We start from the raw sequence: 26,214 nt of genomic DNA, 5'->3' as shown, positions 1-26,214 counted from the left end.
CAATACACTCGATCACTTCCTGGAACAGTGAAGGGAACGTGACCCGAGGAAATGAGTCTCTATAATATGATTCGATTATCATCGAAGCATAACACGGCATTAACATCCCTTCCACTGACTGACAATATCAAAACAAAAAAGTTAAGTAGTATATAAATAAATATATTCTTCTTGGATCATCTGAAGATTAATCATCCTTCCTCCTCCTTCAGCTTGTTTCACCTGATAATTGAATACCGTAACGCTACCTGGTGAGTGAGGTTAGGTTAGGTTAGGTTAGGATAAATTAGCCCTGTGGTGATTAATCATACGGCAAATTAAACTGGGTATACTAAATTTCAGGTGATGCTTCATCATAATTACGCGAGAGGAGAGTGAATAACAGCATTTGAAGACAACAAGAGTCTACAGTATACATAAGTCTCCCTTCACGCCACAACGAGTCTTACCTGGAGGAGACTTGGACGCATAAATAAAAAAAATAAAAAATACAAACCCAACAACCAGATGTCTTCCTTTCAAGCCCAGAATAACTCTCCATAAAGATCGCTTCTCAAGATGATAAGCCGAAAAGTGCAACAGTTGCAGACCATTGCAAGATAAGTATTGATTTCATTTTAACATAGAGTGACGGAGAGTGGAGTTGACGTCTTGCGAAATGGGAGGAGGGGAGAGGAGGAGAAAGTGGAGGAAAATGAGGAGGAAGGAGGTGGAGGAAGAGGATGAAGGGGGGAGGAAGAGGAGGAGGAAGAAGAAAAATGAGGAGGAAGAAGGAGGAGAGAGGAGGTGGAGAAAGAGGATGAAGGAAGAAGGAAGAGGAGGAAGAAGAAAAAAGGAGAAAGAAGAGAATGGAGGAAGAAGAGAAAGGAGGAAGAAGAGAAAGGAGGAAGAAAAAAAGAGGAAGAAGAGAAAGGAAGAAGAGAAAGGAGGAAGAAGAGAAAGGAGGAAGAAAAATGGAGGAAGAGAGAAAAGAAGAAGGAGAAAGTGATGTATGTGGTTGCCGGGGATATGTAAGATGACCGATCAAGGCGCCTCAGCAACCTTGGTAAAGACTATATCAAAGAGGTCGACTCGTGTTGCCAGCGAGTGTGTGTCTGGCCAACCTAACTGATCAACAACACCCCAAGGCCAACACCTGGATCATCTGAACGTTAACCAGCCTAAGCTGATTTCACCTGATGATTAACCCCCAAGCTGATTTCACCTGTAGAATAACCCCTAAATATATTTCACCTGATGATTAACCCCTTCAAGCTTATTTCACCTGATGATTAACCCCCTCAAGCTTATTTCACCTGATGATTAACCCCTTCAAGCTTATTTCACCTGATGATTAACCCCCTCAAGCTGATTTCATCTGTAGATTAACCCCTAAATATATTGCATGTGATGATTAACCCCAAGCTTATTTCAGCTGATGATTAATCCCCTCAAGCTTACTTCACCTGATGAATAACCTACAAGCTGATTTCATCTGTAGATTAACCCCTAAATATATTTCACCTGATGATTAACCCCTCAAGCTTATTTCAGCTGATGATTAATCCCCTCCAGCTTATTTCACCTGATGATTAATCCCCTCCAGCTTATTTCACCTGATGATTAATCCCCTCAAGCTTATTTCACCTGATGATTAATCCCCTCAAGCTTATTTCACCTGATGATTAAAGATCCTAACGCTACCTGGGGGTTAGGTTAAGGTAGGTTAGGTTAGGGTATGTTAGATTAGGGTAGGGTTAGGTTAGGTTAGGTTAGGTTAGGGTATGTTAGATTATGGTAGGGTTAGGTTAGGTTAGGTTAGGTTAGGTGAGGTGACGTATGGTTAGGTTAGGGTAGGTTAGGTCAGGTCAGGTTAGGTTAAGGTAAGTTAGGTCAGGTCAGGTCAGGTAGGGTAGGTTAGGTTAGGTCAGGTCAGGTTAGGTTAGGTTAGGGTATGTTTGCCTCAAGGTAGTTAGTATTAAGGTGAAAGAAGCTGGGGGACTTACTGTATCTTCAGGTAATCTCATCCTTCTCAGAGGTGTACAAACGGTGAATAGTCCTCGTAACTGGAGACAAGTGACCTTCTTTATCCGATTCACTTAAGATACGACACAAAAATGGATAAGGAAAGGTTAAGAAGCCCAATAAATGTCTCAAGTCGAAAGTCGAGACGAGTACGTCTTAGCTTAAGTCGACTAGTTATGGTGAGCTTTTACGTCCCAGGGAGAGAGAGAGTGAGAGGCGGGGGGGTCCATGTAAGAACCCTTCAGAACCCGGAAAGAAGAAATGAATCCGAATCCAGGTCGTCTTAGTGTTTCCTGGATTGAACCCGATATGTCAGGTTCATATATAAGATTTCCGGGTTGATTATTACAGTTTAACTTAATATATATATATATATATATATATATATATATATATATATATATATATATATATATATATATATATATATATAAACTCCTGTAAATATAGTATAAACAGAAGAATACACTTGTAAATCGATGTAAATATTAGATTTACACAAAACTGGGAGTAAAACAAGTGTAAACAGATACAAAGACGAAGTGTAAAAGTGAACACAGATGTCAATAAAATTACTTACAGAGAAAGCGTTTAAAAGCATGTGGAAATAATATGTAAATGTAAGTGTAAATAATTGAAACAAATTTATGCAAAAGGTGCTAAAAGAAGAGTGGTTAAAATATGTGTAAATTAAAGAGAGTGCAAAATATAATTGTAAATCAAATTAAATTATGAAGTGTAAAAAAGTACAAACAAAAACAGGCGTAAAAAATCGAAACGTATAAACAAAACCGATGGCGATATAAATATTGTAAAATATGTTTAAACGACGTAAAAAAAACAAGTGTACAAACAAATAAATTGTTTAAAAATATATAAAAATACAACCATAGCAATAAAAAATGAAAGAAAACGCGTCATAAACAAATGTAAACAAAATCTTTAATAAAAAGGCAAAGAAAATCGATACACAAAAAAAAGAATTACCCAAAATATAAATAAACAAATCAAACGTCAAAGAGATGAGAGAGGGACGACCACCCTTAGGAACACCACAGAGAGAGAGAGGGACGACCACCCTTAGGAACACCACAGAGAGAGAGAGAAGGACGACCACCCTTAGGAACACCACAGAGAGAGAGAGAGGGACGACCACCCTTAGGAACACCACAGAGAGAGAGGGACGACCACCCTTAGGAACACCACAGAGAGGACGACCACCCTTAGGAAGAGAGGGACGACCGCCCATAGGAACACCACAGAGAGAGAGGACGACCACCCTACACCACAGAGAGAGGAGACGACCACCCTTAGGAACACCACAGAGAGAGAGAGACCACCCAGGAACACCACAGAGAGAGAGAGAGGACGACCACCCTAGAACACCACAGAGAGAGAGAGGGACGACCACCTTAGGAACACACAGACAGAGAGAGAGGGACGACCACCCTTAGGAACACCACAGAGAGTGACGACCACCCTTAAGAACACCACAGAGAGAGAGAGAGGGACGACCGCCCTTAGGAACACCACAGAGAGAGAGAGAGGGACGACCACCCTTAGGAACACCACAGAGAGAGAGGGGGACGGAACACCACAGAAAGAGAGAGACGACCACCCTTAGGAACACCACAGAAGGATGACCAACCCTGGGAACACCAGAGAGAGAGACCCCTGGGAACACCAGAGAAGGACGACCAACCCTGGGAACACCAGAGGAGAGAGAGACGACCACCCCTGGAACACCAGAGAAAGGGACGACCATCCTGGGAACACCAGAGAGAGGGACGACCACCCTGGGAACACCAGAAAGAGAGACAGAGAGAGAGAGAGAGAGAGAGAGAGAGAGAGAGAGAGAGAGAGAGAGAGAGAGAGAGAGAGAGAGAGACGATCACCCTACCTGAAGAGAGAGAGAGAGAGAGAGAGAGAGAGAGAGAGAGAGAGAGAGAGAGAGAGAGACGACAACCCCTAGAAGCACCAGAGAGAGAGAGAGAGGACGGGACGACCACCCACGGAACACCAGAGAGGGACGGACGACCACCCCACGGAGGACGGGACGACCACCCTACGGAACACCAAGAGGGACGGGACGACCACCCCACGGAACACCAGAGAGAGAGAGAGAGGGACGACCACCCTGGAACACCAGATAGAGAAAGAGGGACGACCACCCCTGGGAACACCAGAGAAAGAGAGAGGGACGACCACCCCTGGGAACACCAGATAAAGAGAGAGGGACGACCACCCCACGGAACACCAGAGAGAGAGAGAGAGAGGGACGACCACCCCTGGGAACACCACAGAGGGGGCAGACGACCACCCCTGCGAGCACTACATTCCATCATTGGTAAAACATCACAAATAATCAAGAGTGTGAGGGAGATCAATGACACAGTAATGAAACAGTAATTTTTAGGCTTCACGGTAATTAACGCTGGGCGAGGTTTCCAGTGACTGCGTTTCTCTCCAGTTGGCTTTTGGAATCAGCCATAATTGATAATCAGCAATGGGGAGGGGGGGGAGGGGGGTAGCTTTTTAATTTCAATTGTCAGCAACGGGATATAACTTTTTATATAAATAATCGCGGTTTTCAGTTTTCAAGATCCACATAACCGATAATATTCTAAATACAGTTATTATGTTTTTTAACTGGTCAGCTTTTAGTTTTAGGAATCGGTTGAATGGAAATTTGTTGGCTGCGAAAATTACAAATTTTGGGGGGTTAAATTCTAGTTTTCAAAATCGCACTCAAGGTGTTAAGTCTTAAGGGGCTGTCATCGTAAGCAAGGGTTAAGTCATCGTACTCAAGGTGCTAAGTCATTGTATTCAAGGTGTTGTCATCGTAATCAAGGGTTTGTTTAAGTCATCACATTGAGGGGGTAATTCATCGTACTCAAAAGGTTGAGTCATCGCACTCAAGGGTTTAACCCCTTGTGTACAGGGGTCTGTCTCTCTGTTCTGAATAAAATCGCCTGGCGTTTGCCAAACAAAATACCAAAAGTGGAGTCCCCGTAGTGAAGAGCTTAAACGTGATATCAACAAAGGAAACATGAATGAATGAATAATGATAATAATAATAATAATAATAATAATAATAATAATACTAATAATAATAATCCTACGTTTCGTGGTAGCATCTTACCTCTTAAACGTTTAAGAGAATGTATTAATTATGGTTCCAAAGATCGATTTTTTCAGAGAGAGAGAGAGAGAGTTTATAGCTATGGACGAACACTATGAGTTAGCCAGTACTGTACCAGGGAAGAAAGGAGCCGGGGAGTCATAGTTAACATTCCAAATTGAGGTGAGGGGCTAAGGGAAGGAGAAAGAGGTAAGGGGGGTGACGGGAAGGAGAGAGAGGGAAGGAGAGGTGAGGGAGGGAATGGGGGAGAAGGGAGGGTGAGGGTGTGAGAGTGTTCAGGCAGGGTGGGTAGAGCACCGCACCTCGCACGGAAATCAATACTGGTTCCGGAGAGTAGCAGTTGGAGGTCGAGTGAGGTCACCCTAGGTCAAATTGAGGTCACAACAGGTTCGAGGTAAGGCCATATAGGTCAAAGTAGGTCATACCAAGTCAAAAAGGGTCACACGTAGGTCATATGGGGTAACAGAAGGTCAAATGGTCAGAGTTCAAATTGGGTCACAATAGATCAAAATGGAGTCACAGCAGTTCAAATGGGGTTACACTAGGTCAAGAGGTCACATAGTTCAAATTGGGTCACAACGGGTCAAAGTGAGTTCATATAGGTCTAGTATGGTCACACCAGGTCAAATAGGACCACACTAGGTCAAATGGTTACGTAGTTCAAATGGGGTCAAAATAGGTCACATTGTAGACAATAAATCCCCAAAGGTCAGAGTAAGGTCACAATCGGTTAATGTGAGATGGTGGCACCCGGCAACCCCAGAGCGCACCTTGTACACCTGTAATGGATGTAATGAGTAACCCGAGGGAACCTTTACAGCATTAACAGCGAGAAACACTGCTACAATTACACAATTTCCGAGGTACTCCTGCTGCTGCTGTTGTTACATCCTTACTGTACCCTGCCAGAGTACATTTAACAGTATCACCAACATGTACTCGAGGTGTTATTACAGTACAATTAAACAGTTTTACCAAAGAATACTAACGCTGTAATATACACATGATTACAGGTTACAGTACTCTTATCAGGTATTACTGATTTAATTATTGTAATGGTCTCCAGAGTACTTTTTGAGTTCATGTTGAGTACCTCTACAGTAGAGTGGGCGGTACTAAAGGTTATGGCACATAAGGTACATTACGCAATTAATCTCGAGGTTACCTTTGCTGTATTAAATGTAATGATGAACTAAAGAGTACAGAGAGAGAGAGAGAGAGAGAGAGAGAGAGAGAGAGAGAGAGGCTGGAGGGGGTGTGGAGGGAAGCTGGAAGGTTATATGGAGGGAGGCTGGAGGGGAGTGGAGGGAAGCTGGAGGGTTGTGTGGCGGGAGGCTGGAGGGTTGTGTGGAGGGAAGCTGGAGGGTTGTGTGGCGGGAGGCTGGAAGGTTGTGTGGAGGGAAGCTGGAGGGTTGTGTGGCGGGAGGCTGGAGGGTTGTGTGGAGGGAGGTTGGAGAAGCACATATGATAACATCTTGTGAATCGATACCTGAGACTGCCACCCTTCTCTACCTGGCCCTAAGGAAGTGACACGTGGAGACAGGTCAACTGGGGTCAAGTGGTGAGAGAGAGAGAGAGAGAGAGAGAGAGAGAGACTAGACACATGAAGTACAACAAAAATCGCCTTTAAGACATACGCCTCCACCTAGATGATTTTTTTAACCCTGGCAGACGGACCAAACGAGAGGACGGACGAAAGGAAAAGGTAAATTCATTCATACCTTTTTTTCAATTCTTTTTTCCACAGACTGAAAATATATCAGTTAAATTTTACGTCCCACAGTCGAATGTATTTTCCCATGGCCTTATGTATTTTCTCAGGGGCTCAGTGATGGCTGAGAAATACTATAAGCTCGGGTTTAAATGAAACGTCGTGACCTTTAAATGTCAACTAAACACAAAATGAACAAAATACTATTGAATTTTTATATGAATTAAACAAAAGATAAAATAAAACTGGGTTAAGTATCGTTAACATATATAACTGGGGTCAGTGTCTTATAATAATTTTATAGTAATTATATTTTTTTTTTTCAGAAAATTTCCAAATAGATTTTTTTCTTCATTTATTACAGCCTCGTTAAACATAGCAGTGTGTGGTACTGAGTGTTGTGATCCCGAGGTTGGCTTCATACATGGAGTTTATATTTCACGTGTGGTATGTACCTTTGTCTGTGTACCTGTGTGACACTGTGTACCTGTGTGTGTGTGTACCTGTGTGTATCTGTGAGTCAGTGTACCTATGTGTGTTAGATGTAATTGTGTGTGTGTCTCTGTGTCAGTGTACCTGTGTGTGAGTTTGGTGTACATGTGTGTGTTTGTGTACCTATGTGTGTCTGTGTCGCTGTGTGTATCTGTGTAACTTTATTATGTGTAACTGTGTGTGCCTATGTACAGTAACCTGCACTTATACCTGGTACAGTGGCTGGCACGTTTTGTGAGGTGTGGCAACTCTGTAGAATACTTCCCTAGCATCCTTAGTCTGGCTACTATTGCCAGGTTCCATAGAGCCATTCCGGGAGTTTTTAACATGATGTAAACAAACACAGTTGTGCCACATCTCACAAAACGTACCAACCACTGTACCAGGTATAAGTGCAGGCGTCTGTACCTGTGTGTGTGTTGTGTGTGTGTGTGTGGGTGTGTGTGTGTGTGTATTTGTGTGTACCTGTGTATGTATGCATACCTAGTGTCTATGCACCAGTGTGTGCACGTGTGTGTGTGTGTCTGTGTGTACCTGTGTATGTATGCGTACCTGTGTTTGTTTGTGCTTAACCGACGCCAATTTCCCGAGTGTCTATTAACCGAACTACAACAAAAGACAAAAATTGTCTTTAATATAAGAAACAAATTGGCTGAAATACTCTTGAACTAATGAAAACTTAATAATAATTAAGGAAATAAATACATTTATAAAAAATAAATTAGACAAAAAAGCATAAAAGGCATCCATAAAGAGACCAATTAAGCATTCTATTACAAGTGACGTCATAAAAAGACAGCCAGTCAATTAACCTAGATATGACTTCACGATAAAAATCAGCCAATCAGTTAACCTAGAAATAGCCAATGACACATCATCATCCAATGACGTAACATAATTTCAACCAATCAAATTAAGTGCCGGGAGTTAACTGGTATGCCGGAGGTCGCCTAATTATACCATACAATATATAACAAATTTAACAAACCCGATAGATAAATTTAACGAGATATAAAAACTAACAAAATTCACGACAATATTACCCAAAATTAACACAACTCACGAAGTATCCAGAATGGCTTAATTATAACCAGCCATTGAGAGATAAAATATAGACATAAATAAGGACAATACAGACATAATACAAAATAGGGGGACGAAAACTGAGAGAGAGACAGATAGACATACAGACAGATAGACATACAGACAGATAGACATACAGACAGATAGACATACACAAATAAAGAACTATACATAGACATATCGAGACAAAGATATTTTACGAAGATAGACACAGACATAGACATAGACACACAAAGAGACACACAGACATACAGACACAAGACATAAAAACAGACATAGACAAAACAAAACCAACGTAAACCAAATCAACGCATAAATATACGTAATAGAAATTTAAAGACATAAATACACAGAAAGACATAAAGACACGCCTATAGACATAAGTTAAGACATAAATACAAACATAAAGAACATAAATACAAGACTACAGACACGAAACATAGAGCCCTGGCTATAAGACATGTCATAATATACACATTAAGACATGGAAACGCATAAATTAGACATATATATTATAATAATTTACAGAAAGACAAAAAAATATATAAAGACTCTAAATACTGACTAAGACATCTATGTAGACATCTAGACATAGCCATAAAGACGGAAAGACATATATGTATAGAGACAGACATAACTAAGACAAGCAAAGACACATAGACGTAAATGAGACATAAATACACATAGACGTAAATGAGACATAGAGACTGATACACATAGAGACGTAAATCAGACAAATATATATATAGATATGTACATTATATACTAAGGCATAAAATACGTAAATCAGACATAGAGACTTATAAAAACATAAATCAGACATAAAGGCTTATAGAAAGCCGCAAATCTGACAGACGTAAATCAGATATATACGGTATACACATAGAGACGTAAATCATATGTAAAGACATAAAAAGACGTAATATAGACATAGAGACTAATAAAAAGACGTAATTTAGACATAGAGATGTAAATAAAAACAGAAAGACAGACATAAATAATAAAGTTTCTCATATACAAACGTGTGTGTTATCAGAAGGTGTCGTGTCTCATAACAATCTTCAACACAGTTAATCCTTTCAGTAAATCTCCATGAGGTGTAATCCCATGATTCGCTATTCGTTATGATTGGCCCGAGAAGTCCTTTATTGTGATTCGTTAGGAATAGTAATTCTATGACTAGTATTTCTTCCTATGATTAGAACTTGTAATTGTATTATTGGCTATTCGTATTGGTGGAGATTAGAAGACTTCTTGAATAACAAAATCACTAAGAGTTACAATCGTATGATGTGGATTAGAAGTCCTTTTTATAATGAATCGCCATGAAGGGAAATCTTTTAATTAGTTATTAGTCACGATTTGGATTAGAGCCCTTGTCATTAAAACTGCCATCATTATTCTTTTGACTGGCTAATCGTCACGGCAGAAGGACGAGAATGACGTGGCGGCTGTGACGGTGATACACAAGACCTCACCAGCAGGAATTCCGGCTGCCTCTACCAGCTGGTTGGGAGAAACACAAGGACGGTGACCTCTAGTAACCAGGGGATACAGGCACCGCACGTCACCCAGTACCAGGGGGACCTTGATGGCTAGTGTCTACCTCTCTTGATGACGACTACACAGGTCAAGGTGGACGCTCATAGCTGACACTCAACACTCAATTCTCACCTGACCTGATCTATATAAGAATATAAGAAAATAACGAGTCTGCAATAGGTCGGTTGGCCTGTGCATGGCAGCTCCTGTCGAGAGTTACTACCACTCTCTATCATCCATGAATCTATCTAGCCTCCTTTTAAAACTTTCCAGCGTTCCCGCACTTACTACAAAGTTGCTAAGCTTGTTCCACTCGTCCACCACCCTATTTCTGAACCAGTTCCTTCCTATCTCCGTCCTAAACCTAAACTTATCCAACTTAAATCCGTTGCAACGAGTCCTATCCTGCTCGGATATTATAAGAACTTTATCTATATCTCCTCTATTGATTCCTTTCACCCACTTAAATACTTCTATCATATCTCCCCACACTCTTCGTCTTTCTAGGGAATGCAAGTTTAGTTTCTTTAACCTATCTTGATATGGAAGGTTTCTAAGTCCCGGAATCATTTTCGTCATTCTTCGCTGCACCGACTCTAGTGAATTGATATCCATTCTATAATAGGGCACCAGAACTGAACCGCATAATCGAGGTGCGGCCTGACTAGCGCAAGATATAGTTGCAATAAGACCTCTGCACTCTTATTACTTACACTTCTAGACATAAAACCTAATACTCTGTTTGCCTTATTTCGAACATTAACACACTGTTTTCTAGGCCCTAGGTCCGGGCTTACAAGTACCCCTAAGTCTCTTTCACAAGTCGACTTCTCTAGGCTGATGTTGTTAAGGCTGTATACATTGACAGTATTTGTTCTTCCAATATTAAGTACGCTGCACTTGCTGGTGTTGAATTTCATTTGCCATTTTTCTGACCACCCCTGCAGTTTATTTAAATCCTCCTGTAGTGCGTTTGCATCCTGTCCTGAATTAATCTGCCGCCCTAATTTGGTGTGATCTGCTTTGTGTGTCGCAGGCAGCAGGGGGGTCTATATTTTACTGTGTGCTTTAATATACATATTACTATGTATGTATTATGTTCTATGAGGCACTGTACTGTTGTTGTTAGGTGTCGTGGTGACCGAGTAGCAACAGCACTCGCCTTCTGTTCTGAGGGTCAGTTCCTCCACCCACCTGTTAATGAGTACCAAACTTTACGCTTGGGGAAATAAATTCGGTCGAGTGTAGTGCCGGCCACACTGCTTCCCTGTGTACTGAAGGCCTATTATACAATAAGATGAATCCACCTTGTCCAATGGAACCCACTTTTATTCTTGATTTACTGTAATTATTGTACAGTTGTGGAAATGCGTCCCTTCACCCCCTGTGGTAGCCTGTGTCTCCAAACGGCAAACCTATATGACCTATAGCAAACCAATCCACCAATCACGTCCGTCGTTACATGACCAATACCCATTCATTCATAAATAGTGATACTACTACTGTAACGTTGCCGTGTGGAGACATGGGTTACCACAGAGGTGTAGGGACACATTTCCACAACTGTACCCTATGGTGAAGATGGTTTTTCAGGGCAATTATTTCTACCCCAACTGTCCCTGAGACCCGTCATCCTGTGGTCACTGTCTCACCCCACAACGGGTCATGAGGTATAGATCAAAGTGGTACTGAGCGGCAGATGCTGTACCGCCATCACTCGAGAAACACCGGTATACGCCTTTCTGTACCGAGACTTGCGGTAAATCACCAGAGGCCGCCTCGTGGTCTTGGCCGAGAGGTTAAAGTCATTTATCGTAAGAGCTCTCCTGAGGGAATCTTACGAGGTTCTGTGGGTTCATTCTTGACACTTATATTTTTTTCAGCAGGTTGAATCAGTTATCGCAAGACATCTTCTGGGGATCGTGAAAGCATCGCCAAATATAACTACATTCGAAACATTACGATCGAACCCGTGTCCTCTTGTTCGTGGCGAGGGTAGAGATAACGAAACAACCACTGGTGATGTGTGTGTGTGTGTGTGTGTGTGTGTGTGTGTGTGTGTGTGTGTGTGTGTGTAAGAGACATTAAAAGTAGTGTTATGTTACCTGGTAGCCTTTAAGGTGACCCCCTGGTATAAACATTAACCTGGGATGAGGAGACCAACTTCTCATCCCACAGGTGAGTTTCTGTACAATGTCAATACTTAGCTTGAAGATTCATAGTTATTATAATACGCACTGTTAAAATCTACGCACACACACACACACACACACACACACACACACACACACACACACACACACACACACACACACACACACACACACAAGTTCGAGAACAGTACCTTTGATATGACCCTGTAATAACATTCACCATTCGGCAGGTGAGTGGCATTAACAGCCAAGCAGGTAAGTCACCTTCAATTAAGGGGAGTAACGCACTTAAGGCAGCCGGGTGACCTCGTTATCAGGTAATGTGGTGAAAGTCAATTCCATCTCTCTCTCTCTACAACTATAACTACCACAATCACCGCAACCATAAATTATCCACACACACACACACACACACACACACACACACACACACACACACACACACACACACACACACACACACACACACACACACACACACAGGTTAATTCAAGTGTCGTTGTAGATAAGCAACTTTAAACCAGTCCTTCACCTCCCTCTCCACTCTTCCTTCTTTTCCCTCTCCCCGCCCTTTCCTCTCTCTCTCTCTCTCTCCTCATCAATCTCCTCTCCTTCCTTCCTATTGTTTCTCTCTCTTTCTTTTCCCCCTCTCTTTCTATGAGAGAGAGAGAGAGAGAGAGAGAGAGAGAGAGAGAGACTTCCTCGGCATAATTCCTCCTCAGTAACAGCCAGAAATAAAACCAGTGAGGAAAGCTGCTTAGTGATGTTCTCTCTTACACCTCCCACCTTATTTTCTCTCTCCCACTTTCTCTCCCTTTCTCTCGCTCTCTCACTTTTCCCACTCTCTCTACCTCTCATCTTATTATGTATTTATGGATGTATGTATAAATATATATATGTATGTATGTATTCATATATCCACTCTCTCTCTCTCCTGGTTCCGTTTTCTTTACTCCTCTTTCACTCTTTCCTCTTTCTCTACTCTTTTATTTACCCATATTCTCTTTCCCAACTTTCCCTCTCCACTTTCTCCTCTACTCCTTTATCTTATTCTCTTCTCTCCTTCCTTATTCCTCCTTACTCTTCTTCTCCATTACCCCTCCTTACTCGCTTCTCTCTCCCCTACTCTCTTTTTTACTCTGCCCTCTCTCTTCCCTCTCCTCCTATCCCTCTCTCTCTACTCTCTTCTCTCTCCACCTACTCTCTCCTATTTTCCCTCTCCACTCTTTCTTCCTACTCTCTTCTCTGTCCGTCTATCTCTCTTTCCTAACTTTCTTCTCTCTCCCCCTCATCCCTCTACTCTCTCTTACCTCTTTCTTCCCACTCTCTCTACTCTTTCTCCTCTACTCTCCTCGCCTTACTCTCACCTCAGCTCCCTCTCTCTCTCTCTCTCTCTCTCCACCCCCTTCCCCATATTTCTCTATATTTCTTACTCTCTCTCTAATACTCCTCCTCTCCACTCTCCCATTTCTCTTCTCCCTATCCCTCTCTCTTCTCCCTATCCCTCTCTCTTCTCCCTATCCCTCTCTCTTCTACTTCCCCTCTCTCCATAGGCTCAGGGAAGCTAAGCCCCCTTCCCAAGAGTGACTCAAGACAGCCCAGAAGCCCCACAAAACTAGTCCTTTTTCAGTGGTGTTTTTCTGATCATTTTATGTTAAAGAGCCACCCAGAAGGAATACCCACGTTTTTATTACGTACCCTAACGTAACGTAACGCAACGTAACCTAACCTAACCCAACCTTTTTGATTACCTAACCTAACCTAACCTAACCTAACCTAACCTAACCTAACCTAACCTAACCTAACCTAACCTACTGCAACCAAACGTAACGTAACGTAATGTAACCTAATATTGAAGATGTTAACATTTAAAAAATCTACAAAATACTTAAGTCTAAATATTATAAATTCTAATGACTAAATTATGGAAATCCAGGACTTTAAATTTAAATAATAAAAAATAAATAAAAAAATAATAATAAAATTCTCAATTACAAAATAAATCATGTCATTTGTACCTCAAGTTACTGTATGACGTCATTCATTTGTACCTCGCGTCAGGGAGGCTGAGAAGGTCTTCCTTTATTGTAAAACTTTCTCTTTTTTTGCTCTAACATATAAAATTTACATATGAAGGAGCAAGTGGGTCCCGCAGACATGACTCTCCATTAGGGGCAGTGTGGATACAGTGTGGATACAGTGTGTGTGTGGATACAGCCTTCGCTATACAAGGAAACAACATGGCCGGCACTGCACTCGACCACCTTCACTTCCCCAACTGTAAACTGAGGTAAATATTTACTCAAAAAATTTCTTTTACCTGAAGTATAGAAAAAACAACAACAACAGCCTCTCTTCAAACAGTAATTTATATCAATATTCTCCCAGTTTTCTACACACAACATACGCACACAACATACGCACACATCATGCACACACACATCATGCACACACACATCATGCACACACACACACACACATCAGACATACACAACATCATATGCACACATCAAACATACACAACATCATATATACACACACATCTTATTTACACACACACACACACACACACACACACACACACACACACACACACACACACAAACACACACACACACACACACACACACACACACACACACGTATTGAGTTCTTAAAGCAACAAAAAGAACTCCCAAGCTTTGCAAATTTGCTGAAAGATTGCAGAAATTGTGGACTGGATGTTGCAATTTGCAATTCAGATTAGTGGAATGACACCAGCAAGCTGAGGTCAGGGTGAGGCGGGTCGCTCTCTCTATACAATGATGTTAAATGAATCTTATACGTGTGTTAAGATGTTGTGTTAAGATGTTGTGTTAAGATGTTGTGTTAAGATGTTGTGTTAAGATGTTGTGTTAAGTCGTGTTAAGATGTTGTGTTAAGTCGTGTTAAGATGTTGTGTTAAGTCGTCGTGTTGAGATGTTGTGTTAAGTCGTGTTAAGATGTTGTGTTAAGTCGTGCTAAGATGCTGTGTTAAGATGTTGTGTTAAGTTGTGTTAAGATGCTGTGTTAAGATGTTGTGTTAAGTCGTGTTAAGATGCTGTGTTAATTTGTTGCATTAAGTTGTGTTAAGATGCTGTGTTAAGATGTTGTGTTGTCGTGTTAAGATGTTGTGTTAAGTCGTGCTAAGATGTTGTGTTAAGATGTTGTGTTAAGTCGTGTTAAGATGTTGTGTTAAGATGTTGTGTTAAGTCGTGTTAAGATGTTGTGTTGTCGTGTTAAGATGTTGTGTTAAGTCGTCGTGTTAAGATGTTGTGTTAAGTCGTGTTAAGATGTTGTGTTAAGATGTTGTGTTAAGTCGTGTTAAGATGTTGTGTTAAGTTGTGTTAAGTCGTGTTAAGATGCTGTGTTAAGATGTTGTGTTAAGTCGTGTTAAGATGCTGTGTTAAGATGTTGTGCAAAGATGTTGTGTTAAGTCATGTTAAGATGTTGTGTAAAGATGTCGTGTTTTGTCGTGTTAAGATGTTGTGTTAAGTCGTGTTAAGATGTGTTAAATTACTGCACTACTCGGGAACGTGGGTGAAGCCTTGGCCTCCCTGCGTCAGTAAGCTCCATGACCACAAATCCTGAATAACTGTCAGACGAGAACGAGACGAGGTTAATGATATTGTTTCACTTGAACGCTTTGACCTCGTTCTGTGACCTTGACCTGGATTTAACTGTTGCCAAAAGTGAATCATACATACATACATACATACATACTTACATACATACATACATACATACATGCGTACACTGGTACAGGTGAAGAAAGAGATGGAACTGGTGAAGGAAGAGAAGGAAATGATGGAACAGGTGCAGGAAGAAAAAAATGATGGAACAGGTGAAGAAAGAAAAGGAAAAGATGGAACAGGTGAAGGAAGAGAAGGAAGTGATGGAACAGGTGAAGCAAGAGAAGGCAGTGATGGAACAGGTGAAGGAAGATATGACCTTTGACACACACACCTAACTTGACCTGTGGCACACCGCTAGGGATCTCTCTTGTCGCTAGCACTCCAGCATTCAGCTAACACTCACTGAAGCACTCAGCTAACACTCACTCAAGCATTCCAATACTCAGCTAACACTCACTCAAGCACTCCAGCATTCAGCTAACACTCACTCAAGCACTCGAGCACTCAGATAACACTCAAGCACTCCAGCACTCTGTTAACCCTCACTCAAGCACTCCAGCATTCAGCTAGGACTCACTCAAGCACTCCAGCACTCAGCCAACACTTTCTTATGCACTACACAACCTAAGCTATCACTCAAGCACTCACTCAAGCACTCCAGCACTAAACTACCATTCACTCAAGCACTCAGAACACTCCCTTAAGCATGAGGTCCCATGTTAAGGTATATATATATATTCTCTACGTCAGTCAATACAGGTATAATCCTTACCAATTACTGTTGCTCAATAAAGCCATTTTTCCTAACTCTGCAGATTAATTTTGAGCTGTGACAGAATTTCATCATGAAGACAGATCCTTGATAAATTCCTATACACGATATGAGAATTATTCCATTGTTAAATCAGGTTTGTGAAGGTGATAAAATTAATGGATTAATTTTTTTTAATTCAAAGTTTGTGGAGGTGATAAGACTAGTATAGAGTTAATGGTGAGAATTTATACCACTACATTAATAAATTGGCGAAATTATTAAAATATTGAGAAGAAATAAAATCTATAGCAATTAATTTTAAAAGAACTCGTAGGAAATATTAAAAAAAAATGCAAAAACATAAACTCAATTAATCAATAGAGAAAGAATTGAAAAAAAAAACCCATACCGAAATTGGGTTGTTATGAATCAACAGCCAATCAGCGCCTGCGTACACAAGACAGTAAGCTGATTATAACGAACTGAAATAACAATACAAATCCAATTCAATATTTTGCTCGTGGGAACACCAGACCGTAACTGGCACCCCGTTGTCAACCTGTGTATAGACAACAGGTATGTATGGGTGAGACTGGTACCTTGTCATGTGTCGAACGGCGGCTTCTGCTTGACAGGTACCGTACGTTGAATCTAATTATATGTGGCTTGATATGTGGCTTATGATACACGTGACAGCTGCTGTAGGCCGCCACACACACACACACACACACAGGGCTCCGATCACTCAGCTTTGTTAACATTGCCACTGACTGAAATGAACCTTTTGAAACACTCCTCTCATCGGCTACTACACAACCATGACTCCGATAACACACACACACACACACACACACACACACACACACACACCTCCCCTTCAGCTACCGTGATTGCAAGTGAAGGTTTTATTTTGTATTTTCCAATCGCTGCTGTTGGCTGTTCTCAGAGACCTACAAACCTTTTCCAATCTACTCGAAGGAATAAAAAAAAAACATGAATTGTGAAGATCCGAAAATACACATTAAAAAGTTCCTCTACTACAACACTCTGAACTTGGATTGAAAGTTTAAACGCTCTTATGTTCTGTTCCGGCGTTGAAATATCCTACGTTGATGGTGAACGTCAGATGACCACACGATAGATATTGTACTGTAATATTACTTTCATTTACACTTCAAGAAATAGTCATCGATGAATGTGTAAATACAGCATGTCGGCTGATTTACGTCGTTCTATACGTTGTAGGGAAGTTAAGGAAAGACTTTTAATTCACGTTGCGCCTGTCTGTTGAACCACCGCCGCGTTGTGAGTGTTCCAAGCGGCAGCACTGTACTCCTCGACGTGTTTGGTCAGTCAGGGAAAAATCGAGTGATATTCCCTGTGATTATCTTTAACGCCAATGTCAGTTTTATTTTCATGAGTACCAAGGTATCTGTGTTTATTTAATTGTCTATTTGGGCATATGAGTTGAGTTTTCTATTGAATTGTTTAATTTTTGTTTCTTCTTTTTTTATTAAGGGAAGTACTAAACTTGGCTCAGGTAACACGATGATAACACTTAGTCAACGGGGAAAACGTGTACTATTTACCTGGGTCTTATTTACGTTACGTGATGTAGGTACAGGCATAAATATGTGTGGATGATTTAATCTGTAGAATAAAGTGTTAATTTCGACTGGACATTAATGTATATCTGACTGGTACAGTGGATTGGGACACCAGTGTCTTGATCCGTGACTTCTTTTGGCCATAAATTTTTCAACAGTTACTTCTAGTTACTCAGTTATGTCATCACACTCACGTAACTGGTAGTTCCTCACCATAACTCATGATTCACAGTTACCTGATTGTGAAGAGTAAACCTTCTCAGCACACATCCTGGTATACGACACAAAATTTTGGTATGTGGTAAAAATTTCATTTGACACATTTTGACTGTTGATAAAACTTTGTGTGCGCAATATTGATCCCTAATAAAGACTGATGTGCACAATGTTGACAACTAATGCTCGTGTACACATTATTAAGCAGTAACACGTCTTTACTTGTCTTGGTAAACCGGAAACAAACTGAGGACTTGTTACGTCACCTTCTTGAACAGTTCTTTGGGGAGACTTAATCAAGATATACGAGATATGTCACACTTGAGTCCACACAGGTGAGGCAACACCTGAGTTCACACAGGTGAGGCAAAACACTTTAGTCGACACAGGTGAGGAAACACACCCGAGTCTACACAGGTGAGGAAACACACCCGAGTCTACACAGGTGAGGCAACACACCTGAGTCTACAGAGGTGAGGCAACGCAACTGAGTAGACACAGGTGAGGAAGCACACCTAGGTCTACATATATGAGGCAACACACCCGAGTCTACACAGGTGAGGCAACACACCTGAGTCTACAGAGACACGCAACTGAGTCAGGTGAAGCACACCTAGGTCTACATATATGAGGCAACACACCCGAGTCTACACAGGTGAGGCAACACACCTGCGTCTACACAGGTGAGGCATCACATCTGAGTCTACACAGGTGAGGCAACACATCTGCGTCTACACAGGTGAGGCAACACACCCGAGTCCACACAGGTGAGGCAACACACCTGAGTCTACACAGGTGAGGCAACACACCTGAGTCTGCACAGGTGAGGCAACACACCTGAGTCTACACAGGTGAGGCAACACACTGCTATATAACTGGGTATAACAATAATTAAAATAATAATAATAATAATAATAACAATAATAAAAGTCAGTGAGCCAAAGAGAGAAATAAAATACCATAGTTTCTAGTACAGAATAATATGTAAATAGCCTTTAAAATCCTATAATGGTTCGAATTCAGTCAACCTAACTGACACATTGAAGGATTGAAATCATTTTCTAAACTGAATACCAGTTTTTTGAATGAAGATCACTGACAGGTTAATTAACTCAGACAAGCTCACAACTCGGCCACGGCCTCTACCATAATTCGAACCATTACGACATTACCACAAAAAGGAACGTCAGAATGAGAAATATGTGCAGTACATCAAAAAAGTGTGTGCTATCAAAAAGCTTCTCTAGCAGCGGTGATGAACACCAAAAAGCAGTAAAAACAGGAAGCAGTCATGCTGCCAAAATACAAACCATCCAAGAAAATGACATCTACACATCTTAAAAAACTAAATGAATCAGTAAAACATTAACGGATGAAACAGAAGGAAATATCTAATGGAAAATGATACTTGGATATAAATAAAGCGTAACTTACAGACACACACACACACACACACCAATTACAATAATTTATGACGAAAATCATAACAAAAAAGTACGTAAATATTGAACCAAAAATATATTGAGGTGGTCGATAAAATTACTATGGCAAAAAAGTTTGGTGATCCTTGTTGACTCACACACAGCTGACCCCTTTCCTCAACCCCACTTTACTCTACCACAACAACACAACACACAGGAAAAAACCACAACACACACACACAAACACAAAAAGGGACCTACAAACACACAATCTACCCATCACACGCAATAAAACACACACACGAAAAAAAAACTACAAACACACAAAAAGTGGCCCACAAACACACAAAAAACACGAGAAAAAAAACCCACACACACACACACACACACGGAAAGAAAACCTACACCACTTGACCCTGTGAAGATGCCCTCCCGTCACACACACACACACACACACATCCTGCACCACACCAGCCTAGCACCACACCAGCCTAGCACTACACCAGCCTAGCACCACACCAGCCTAGCACCCACCTCGAGTTGGACCTCTTACTCGGGTCCTTTTTTCCCGCCTGCAGGTTGGTGAGGTCCTTCTGTCGTTTCTCCGTCTCCCTCCAGATCCTCCAGTACAGGCCGCACATGACCGTGACGGGCAGGTAGAAGGCGGCGATGGCGGTGCCGAAGGTGACGTATTCGTTGGTCTCAATGAACTGAATGTAACACTCAGATGTGGGGACCGACCTGCGGGGTAGTGGAGACGAGAGGGAGATAAGGGGGATGTCTGATGGCTGCTGGTGAGGAGGATGTCTGATGGCTGCTGGTGAGGAGGATGTCTGATAGCTGCTGGTGAGGAGGATGTCTGATAGCTGCTGGTGAGGAGGATGTCTGATGGCTGCTGGTGAGGATGTCTGATGGCTGTTGGTGAGGATGTCTGATGGCTGCTGGTGAGGATGTCTGATGGTTAGTGAGGAGGATGTCTGGTGGCTGGTGAGGATGTCTGATGACTGTTGGTGAGGATGTCTGATGGTTGGGGAGGAGGATGTCTGATGGCTGATGAGGATGTCTGATAGCTGGTGAGGAGGATGTCTGATAGCTGGTGAGGAGGATGTCTGATAGCTGGTGAGGAGGATGTCTGATAGCTGGTGAGGATGATGTCTGATGGCTGGGTGAGAAGAGATGTCTGATGGCTGCTGGTGAGGATGCCTGATGGTTGGGGTGAGAAGGATGTCTGATGGCTGCTGGGTGAGGATGTCTGATGGTTAGTGAGGAGGCATGCCTGATAGCTGGTGAGGAGGATACCCGATGGCTGGTGAGGAGGATGTCTGATAGCTGGTGAGGATGATGTCTGATGGCTGGTGAGGAGGATGTCTGATAGCTGGTGAGGAGGATGTCTGATGGCTGGTGAGGGAGGATGTCTGATAGCTGTGAGGATTATGTCTGAATGCTTCGTGAGGAGGATGTCTGGATGGCTGGTGAGGAGGATGTCTGATAGCTGGTGAGTATGATGTCTGATGGCTGGTGAGGAGGATGTCTGATGGCTGGTGAGAAGGAGATGTCTGATGGCTGGTGGTGGTGACGAGAGTGAAGGTGAGGAGGATGTCTGATGGCTGCTGGTGAGGAAGGTGTCTGATGGCTGCTGGTGAGGAAGGTGTCTGATAGCTGGTGAGGAGGATGTGTCTGATAGCTGGTGAGGAGGATGTCTGATAGCTGGTGAGGAGGATGTCTGATGGCTGCAGGAGGATGCCCTGATGGCTGTGTGAGGAGGATGTCTGATGGCTGGGTGAGGAGGATGTCTGATGGCTGGTGAGGAGGATGTCTGATAGCTGGTGAGGAGGGGATAAGTCTGATAGCTGGTGAGGAGTGATGTCTGATGGCTGGTGAGGAGGATGTCTGATGGCTGCTGGATGATGTCTGATGGCTGGTGAGGAGGATGTCTGATAGCTGGTGAGGAGGATGTCTGATGGCTGGTGAGGAGGATGTCTGATAGCTGGTGAGGATTATGTCTGATGGCTGGTGAGGAGGATGTCTGATGGCTGGTGAGGAGGATGTCTGATAGCTGGTGAGTATGATGTCTGATGGCTGGTGAGGAGGATGTCTGATGGCTGGTGAGAAGGATGTCTGATGGCTGGTGGTGGTGACGAGAGGAAGGTGAGGAGGATGTCTGATGGCTGCTGGTGAGGAAGGTGTCTGATGGCTGCTGGTGAGGAAGGTGTCTGATAGCTGGTGAGGAGGATGTCTGATAGCTGGTGAGGAGGATGTCTGATAGCTGGTGAGGAGGATGTCTGATGGCTGGAGGAGGATGTCTGATGGCTGGTGAGGAGGATGTCTGATGGCTGGTGAGGAGGATGTCTGATGGCTGGTGAGGAGGATGTCTGATAGCTGGTGAGGAGGATGTCTGATAGCTGGTGAGGAGGATGTCTGATGGCTGGTGAGGAGGATGTCTGATGGCTGCTGGATGATGAGGATGTCTGATGACAGGTGAGAATGTCTGATGGCCGGTAATCTACTACCATGAACTACCTTATGTATCATCTACTACCATGCGCTGCTTCATCTACCACCTCTTATCCTGCTTCATCTACCACTTCATCTACTGCTTCATCTACCACTTCATCTACTGCTTCATCTACCACTTCATCTACTGCTTCATCTACCACTTCATCTACTGCTTCATCTACCACTTCATCTACTGCTTCATCTACCACTTCATCTACTGCTTCATCTACCACCTCATATCCTGCTTCATCTACCACCCTCATCTACCGCTTTATCTACTGTTTATCTACCACTTGATCTACAGTATCTACCACTTCATCTACCACTTCATCTACTGCTTCATCTACCACCACCTACTGCTTCATCTACCACTTCATCTACTGCTTTATCTACCACTTGATCTACCACTTCATCTACTGCTTTATCTACCACTTGATCTACAGTATCTACCACTTCATCTACCACTTCATCTACTGCTTTATCTACCACTTGATTCACAGTATCTACCACTTCATCTACCACTTCATCTACTGCTTTATCTACCACTTGATCTACCACTTCATCTACTGCTTTATCTACCACTTGATCTACAGTATCTACCACTTCATCTACCACTTCATCTACTGCTTTATCTACCACTTGATCTACAGTATCTACCACCTCATCTACCGCTTTATCTACTGCTTTATCTACCACTTGATCTACAGTATCTACCACTTCATCTACCACTTCATCTACCACTTCATCTACTGCTTTATCTACCACTTGATCTCAGTATCTACCACTCATCTACCACTTCATCTACCGCTTTATCTACCACTTGATCTACAGTATCTACCACTTCATCTACCACTTCATCTACTGCTTTATCTACCACTTGATCTACAGTATCTACCACTTCATCTACCACTTCATCTACTGCTTTATCTACCACTTGATCTACAGTATCTACCACTTCATCTACCACTTCATCTACTGCTTTATCTACCACTTGATCTACAGTATCTACCCACTTGATCTACCACTTCATGTAGCACTTTATCTACCCACCTGTAGCCCTCAATGTAAGGCCAGGGAGTAGATCCAAGGAGGCCAGAGTATGAGGAGACATCCAAGCTGAGCCAATCATGAAGGCCGCTCGGCAGGGTGTCCCTTTTCCTGGTAGGTCAGCGGCCGAGTCACGCTGAGGAGGGACCGGTAGTGAGGGTCACGCTGAAGGAATGTGAGTCACGCTGAGAGTGTGGTCACGCTGAGAGGAGCGGTAGAGTGGTGCGCTGAAGGAATGTGAGTCACGCTGAGGGTGTGAGTCACGCTGAGGAGGGACCGGTAGTGAGGGTCACGCTGAAGGAATGTGAGTCACGCTGGGGAGTTTAAGTGTCGCTGAGGGGTGAGAGTCTCGCTAAGGGTGTGAGTCACGCTGAGGTGTGAGTCACGCTGAGAGGACCGGTAGTGAGGGTCACGCTGAAGGAGTGTGAGTCACGCTGAGGAGTGTGAGTCACGCTGAGGAGAAGGGTAGTGAGGGTCACGCTGAGGGAGGGAGAGTTACGCTGAGGGTGTGAGTTACGCTGAGGTGAGAGTCACGCTGAGGAGTGTGAGTCATACTGAGGAAGGACCGGCAGTGTGGAGTCACACAGAGGAGAGTGAGTCACGCTGAGGGAGGGACCAGTGGTGTGAGTCACGCTGAGGAAGACCAGTAGTGTGAGTCACGCTGAGGGAGGGACCAGTAGTGTGAGTCACGCTGAGGGAAGGACCAGTAGTGTGAGTCACGCTGAGGGAGGACCAGTAGTGTGAGTCACGCTGAGGAACGGACCGGCAGTGTGGTCACGGGAGAGTGAGTCACGCTGGGGAGGGACCAGTAGTGTGAGTCACACTGAGGAGGGACCAGTAGTGTGAGTCACGCTGAGGAGGGACCAGTAGTAGGAGTCACGCTGAGGGAGGGGTAGTGTGAGTCACGCTGAGGAGGACCAGTAGTGTGAGTCACGCTGAGGGAGGGACCAGTAGTGTGAGTCACGCTGAGGGAGGGACCAGTAGTGTGAGTCACGCTGGGGGAGGGACCAGTAGTGTGAGTCACGCTGAGGAGGGACCACTAGTGTGAGTCATGCTGGGGAAGGACCAGTAGTGTGAGTCACGCTGAGGAGGGACCAGTAGTGTGAGTCACGCTGAGGAGGGACCAGTAGTAGAGTCACGCTGAGGGAGGGACCAGTAGTGAGTCACGCTGAGGAGGGACCAGTAGTGTGGGTCACGCTGAGGGAGGGACCAGTAGTGTGAGTCACGCTGAGGGAGTACCAGTAGTGTGAGTCACGCTGAGGAGGGACCAGTAGTATGAGTCACGCTGAGGGAGACCAGTAGTGTGAGTCACGCTGAGGGCAGTTACGAGATAGTGATGTTAAAGAGAAGCAGTAAAGGTGGAATTACTGAGGGAAACAACAAAACCAGAAAAATATAAAAATAAAGATAAGAATCAGAGGGGGAATCAAAACACAGACTCGGATAAAGGGAGGCAGCGAGGTGATGAGCCGGGGTCCAATGCACGCTGTCTCTCTCTCTCTCAAATTCGTTCAGGTAATTGGCAGAGAGCGCGTAATCAGGAGGCCATGTGGGCTTATGAGAGGGCTAGCAGACATTAGTGGAGAGAAATGGTGTGTGAGCGGAGATTGTGTGATAAGGGGGGGTGATAGCGAGGGAAGGTGAGTAGGATGTGTGTGTGGAGAGAGGATAAATGTGAAGTGGATGACCTCCAGGTCAATAGAAGATCAGAGATTCAAGAGGAAGAAGAGGGAGGAGATAGGAGGGAGGGAGAGGGAAGGGTGGGGAGGGGGCAGGGAGGGAAAAGGAGGGCAAGAGGAAGGAGGATGGAAGGTAAAGAAGATGGGAGGAGAGAGGAGGTAAGGAAAAGGAGGTGGAGGGGTGGGTAGGGAGGAGGGATGAAAGAAAGAAGGGTTAATGAAGGATAGCGAGAGTGAGGGAAGTGGCTGGTGGAAAAATAACTCATGAGAGGACAGAAAAAAACTTAATCTATCTATCTCTTTACAAGTAACCTCCCTCCTTCCTTCCTTCTCCTCCTCCTCCTATTCTTCCTCCCACTTTCCCTCAGAGCACAACAAGAACACTGAGCTTACCTGAAGTATCGGTCAAGGAGATTATGAGCAGGTTGAGCACCAAGCATTGGAGGCCAGGTAGTCGAGCGCCAGCCAGGTGTCGCAGACGAAGGACCCCAGCGGCCAGTAACCCATCAATGTGTATAAAGACAAGCAAGAGCATCGATACCACCCTAGAGAGAGAGAATGTGATGATAACGATGATAAGAAGGAAAGATTAACACAAAAAGAAAGAAGAAGAAGAAGAAGAACTATCACAAATAAAACCACGTAAATAAAAGTGTTACTCCCCAGAGGCCAGTGACCCATTAGTGTGTAACCGACGTAAACCAAGAGCACTGACACTAACCTGGAGATGAGGAGGAAGAAGAAGAGGAAGAAGAAGAGAGGAAGAAGAAGAGGACGAAGAGAGGAAGAAGAGAGGAAGAGAAGAAGAGGAAGACGATGATAAATGAAAAGAATATCCAGATAAAATAGTAAACAGATGAATGAAGATCAGAAATATTATATATAAACAAGACAAAAAAATAGGAAACACCAGAGACAAGTTCAGTGTGTGTAAGAGGATGATAATAAATGATGGAAGAACAACGAAAACAATGAAACAGAGGTACAAGAAAGGCAAAAATTGAAGGAGGAAAAGCAGAAAGAGGAAAAGACACAATATAAACACACATATAAAGGAAGAAAAGAGAATAAATGGAAATAAATACACATGGAAGACACTAAACCTATAGAAGAGGGAGAAGGAAGATATAAGAATAAAAGACAATGAACTGGAAGATATTTCTCGGAATAGATGGAACAAGGACACTAGAAGATAATCATGGCGGAAGAGGAGA

General features: G+C 43.2%; 1 pseudogene; it reads right to left on the bottom strand.

Moving 5' to 3' along the window:
* LOC121877362 overlaps window positions 1-26,214 on the bottom strand; it is a 90,860-nt pseudogene that overhangs the window by 23,731 nt on the left and 40,915 nt on the right.

This window comes from Homarus americanus, unplaced genomic scaffold (assembly GCF_018991925.1).
Source record: "Homarus americanus isolate GMGI-L3 unplaced genomic scaffold, GMGI_Hamer_2.0 scaffold33468, whole genome shotgun sequence".
NCBI classification, from domain to species: Eukaryota; Metazoa; Arthropoda; class Malacostraca; order Decapoda; family Nephropidae; genus Homarus; species Homarus americanus.
Note: the sequence above shows the minus strand (reverse complement) of the source record. Positions and strands in the feature narration are given on the sequence as shown.